Genomic DNA, 5,000 nt, shown 5'->3' with positions numbered 1-5,000 from the left:
TGGTGAGGGTCGGCTTCCTATCCGACACAAATGTGTCGGGTAGGGTCCGTGCCCGGTCAAGAAATGAATTATTCCTTGTGTTGGCAAGAGATGTTTTATCTTTAATCTTTGTCTTACGTTTGGGAGGAGGTTATACACCCTTCTCCCAGTGTCCGAATTTTGCCATTCTGTTTGCCACGTATCCAAGGCCCAAGTTTTTATTTCCTTTACATTTATTAAGTGTCTCCCCGTTATCTGATGAATCTTATCATACGCTTGTTTTTGTAGCCAAATTATCGAAGCATTCTGTCTTACAAGTATGTCTAACGGGCAGAAGCCCATTAGAACAAGTAGAGCATCTGTGGGTGTGGTGCCGAAGGCACCAACACAACGTATAATGATGTTGCGTTGTATTCGTCTAACCGACTGTGCGGGTCTCACCAGAGCGAGCCTGTGGGCCCACACACTGGCCCCATACCCCACAATCGGTGCGAGGATAGAATTATGATACATTTTGGTAGCCACAGGAGGTACATGGAAACGTCTTTGGCCTATACTTATCAGCTTGTGGAAGATATTTGTGGCCTTTATCGCAACATGACCTATATGTGGGGTATATGACCAGGCCTCGTCAATATATACGCCTAAGTATTTTAAGGTTTTTTGTCTTGTCACTATTCTGTTGTTTATTCTTACTGTGGGATCACGTGCAAGCTTTCCCTTTAACAGTATATATGATGACTTATGTGGTGCAATTTGTAACTTAGAGTCACTGCACCACCGCATTAATATTTCCGATGCAAGTGCAGCTCGATTTTCAATTTCCAGACGACTGTTACCCTCCACCATTATGAAGAGGTCATCAGCATAGGCAACCGCACCAAGTACTGCATTGCTTTCTTGTAATGCATGCAGCAAAGGGTCCATGTTTATGTCCCAAAAAATGGGACCACAGACCGAACCCTGTGGGCATCCCTTCGTTATAGGTTTGGACACTACAGCACCTGGAGCGGAGATCCTAGCAACTCTATCTTGACAGTAATCCCTCAGACAGCCATATAGTGACACCGGACACTCAATTTCCCGCAGACGGGAGAAGAGCGCCGGCCACCACAGGCTATCGAAGGCACCAGATATATCCACCGTGATTCCTAATACATACCGACTGGTGGAGGAGCGAGCCGTGTCGGCTACTTTGTTAATGGCATCTGATGTTGATTTACCCTTCCTAAAGCCGTACTGCAACTCGCTCATGCCGCGCAGTATTCTGTGGCTCGACAGTCTATGCACGAGCAGCTTCTCCAAAGTCTTCCCCAGGACGTCCAACAGACAGATCGGTCTGTAGGACTTAGGAACTGTGGGATCTTTATTCGGATCTTTCTTGATAATGACGACCTCCGCAATTTTCCATTTCGTTGGGAAGCGTTGAGTTTCTAGACAGTGGTTGAAGATAACTGTGAGACATGGAGCCAGCTTACGCACCAAGTGCTGCAGGACCTCCGCAGGAATTGCATCTGGTCCTGGAGCCTTCCGCCTGGCGAAGGAATTTACTGCATTTACTACCTCCTCCTGTGAGAAGGGGTAGACATTTAATTCATTATAGTATGGCTCCTCAACTGCCTGTCTCAGCATGGCTTGCCTTTCAGTGTCGTTTCCTCGATCGTCATCTGGCAAGAGAACTCTGAGTAATTCCTCAGCAGTCTGTTGCCAGTTTGTCGTCATTATGCCTGTGTCCGCTATCCTCACTGTTGACAGGAGCATTGGTGAGTGGATCTTCTCCCTCACAATCTTGTATGGAACCCCCCAGGGGTCCAAAACAAGATGCGAGTGCACAAAGTCCTCCCAACTTTTCTGTCTGTGCTTTGTTAATGTTTCCTGAAAGTTTCTTTTTTGTCTCCTGTAAATTGACAAGTGATACTGTCTTGCGTCCTGGGTGAAGGCCCGTTGATAGAGACGACGAGCTCTCCTCATACCCTGCCGGAGCCTGGTAAGCTCAGGAGTCCACGGAGCTGTCGCTCTGCGGATGTACCTCTTCTTTAATGGCACAGAGGCAGCAACAGCCGTCTTTATAGAGGTCACAAGAGCTTCTACTGCTTCATCGAGAACAAAAGCATTATTTCCCAACTCTGGAGGACGGCATTCCGCCTCGAGCAGGTCCCAATTGGCTTTCCCGTAGTCTAATTGCATTATCCATTCGTCAGAAACATGTACTACTCCTAATGAGATTGCAAATTCTATCAAGTTATGATCACTTGTTGTCTGTCCATCGTGAACATGCCAATTTCTGATTTTGTCTCTTACATTTTCCGTAGATAGTGTAACATCAATATATGATTCTGCACCCGCTCTACTTCTGTATGTGGGTGGATTTCCAGGTAGGTTCTCCACCTGGAGGTGGTGCTCCATTATCAAGTCCTCGAGTGCACTACCTCGAGCATCTTGCACTGGACTATGCCACAAAGATGATTTAGCATTGCTGTCCATAGTTATTATTACTGGATTTCCTTGTAGCGCTCTCAGGACACGAGAGAGATGTTGCAAATAGGGTTCAATATTATCTCTAAATTGACAATAAACATTTATTAGATACCAGGTCGTGTTCATTAGATTTACTTGAACTACTGAGATGTGAGAGGTACAAAATTGTGTTATAACAGTTGTTTTAATTAATTTGTTCAAAATTATTATGGTAGACATAGGATTTGCCCCTGTTGAAATAACCTGAGCCGTCACAGGAAAGCCAGTGACCTTGCCAGAGGCGGAGTAAGGCTCCTGTATTAATAATATATCTACCTCATTTTCTTCACTCATTTTTCTAAGTTCCTGTGTGACGGTGTTACTTCTCATGGCATTTAGTTGATAAACCTTGACAGATGCCATTACGGATGTCTAGTATAATAGTGATCTTCAGGCCACTTCTTGTAGGGATCAAAACCAATTCTCCCATACATCATTACCATCTCTCTATAAAGCTTTTCTATGTCAAAAACCCTGCCCCGTCTCTGAAAGACCCTGTAAACTAAAATCAGTAACTCTTTGTGATCACATGGCAGATTTAAAGATGCCAGCTGTATACAATCAACATCCTCCAGAGTTGGGAATGTTATTTTCTTCCCGTTTGGGTGCCCAACACGTACAAGCTGTCTCAGAGCAACCATCAAAATAGACGGCTCCTCTAATCGAGATAACTTTATTGCATCTTCACACATAGTGTACACATCTCCGGGAGGACATGCATTATATGTATATATATCTACTTTGTTACAAGGTGTATCTACAGACTGGGATAGGGTTAACATCTGCAAGGGACCACCACCTGACACCAAATTGTCTATCAAGGAATCTACACTACACGTTTGGTCTGCTTCCGTACTCGCCGAGGGCGCCGTCCTCTCTTCTTCCTCGACCGGCAAGGATTCAGCTGTCGCTGGCCCCGCGCTGCTCGCACCTCCAGTAGCCCCCAATGCCCCAGGTGGGACAGGGGGCCCTTCCCGGGCCGATTCTGACCTGTTGGAAAATAACCTCCACCAACGCTCCGCGTCCCTTGCTTTCTTGCTAGGAGATTTATGGATCTTTTTCGCACCCTTCTTATGGTTCTCCATAGTCGGTGCGTTGTATCTGTCGTTGCAATAGTAGTTTGTATGTCGCACATTCCTTTCCAGGTGTGCGACATGTTCTCTTTCTGTTCATGCAAGGTATGCAGACTGGGGGGGAGGCCTGTCTTGAACAATTTTTCTTGTCATGGCCATCATGGCCACAATGTGCACAGACTGGGTTCCTGATTTCACAGTACTTGGCCACATGGCCGTAATCTTGACATTTGGTACATCTAGGTACCGCTGTGTAGTCTTTTATGGAGACTGCACTGTACCCAACATACAGTCTATTGGTCTTGATTATAATTTTTCTCAGCTCTGGTGCTATTTCCGCAACGTGATGTACAGTTGTACGATCACGAGGACCAGTTTTAAATCTCAGTTTAAACTTCTCTAAGAATTCCTCTCGTTTCATCTGTTCTTCGAAATTTTGTGTGTAAATGCAATCCAGGATATCATCCTGTGTCATGTATGTCGGTATATCGTATAACATCATTAATGGACGCCTTTTTCGCGGTTTCTCACAAGTAAAGTGTTGTTTTAATTGTGGGTTATTCATTAGTTTGTCTGAATCTTCTGGGGATGCTACTTCGACAATCAGTAGATTTTTTGTTGTTCTTACTGCATTTATCTTTATTTTATCTTTCTTTGGGTCTATACTTTTTTCGAAGTTTTCTTTTGCTTTCTTTATATCCTCTCCCTTTTTTGGTTTAACAAACAAGGTCGGGACAACTTTCTCCACATTCTGTTTAATTACCTCCTGCACTTTTTGTCTGACTGTAGGAGTTGCAGCAACCGCTGCGTATGTCTTTGTAGGCTTTTGCAGTTCTTTTCTAAGTCTTTCATTTTCGGCTTGTACTTCAGAGTACTTGCCTTCTAGCCGCGCATGGGCTAACGCCCATTGCGCGATAGTCTCCTTTAGTACTCTTACTTGCTCGGCATTTATCTTGCCGTGTTTTACACTTCGATCGAATAAACGAAGGAAGTGTGAATGTCGGTCAACGACCGACATGTCATCGCCCGCATCATCATCGAAAATAGGAGCATCATGCTCCGAAGCGCCAGCATCACTCTCTTTGTCTTCCGCCATGATTATAAGAGAGTGAAAGAAAAAGAAGACCCGTCTGATAACCCCCGACCGGTTCCACGGGCATGAGGGGGGGCAAAGCAGCTTGTCCACCAGTCCTGCCCCAGGACCAAGGGCATTTATTCAGCTGCATAGGTTAAGGACGCCGTTCCCAACGTCCTTGTCCTCCTCGCCAACCGCGTCTCCCGAGATTTCTCCCGTCCCTTCCCCGCCGAGTGCCCCCCGCACTCCGGGAAGGCGGATTCACCTTCCGCGCTTCACCTCTTACTAGGCCAGGTTCCCACCTGTTGGCCTAGGACCCGGTCCTACTCAGGTGCCGGGCCGGTCCCCCAGACTTT

This window comes from Schistocerca americana, unplaced genomic scaffold, assembly GCF_021461395.2.
Source record: "Schistocerca americana isolate TAMUIC-IGC-003095 unplaced genomic scaffold, iqSchAmer2.1 HiC_scaffold_401, whole genome shotgun sequence".
Lineage (NCBI taxonomy): Eukaryota > Metazoa > Arthropoda > Insecta > Orthoptera > Acrididae > Schistocerca > Schistocerca americana.
This window is presented reverse-complemented; position numbering follows the sequence as displayed.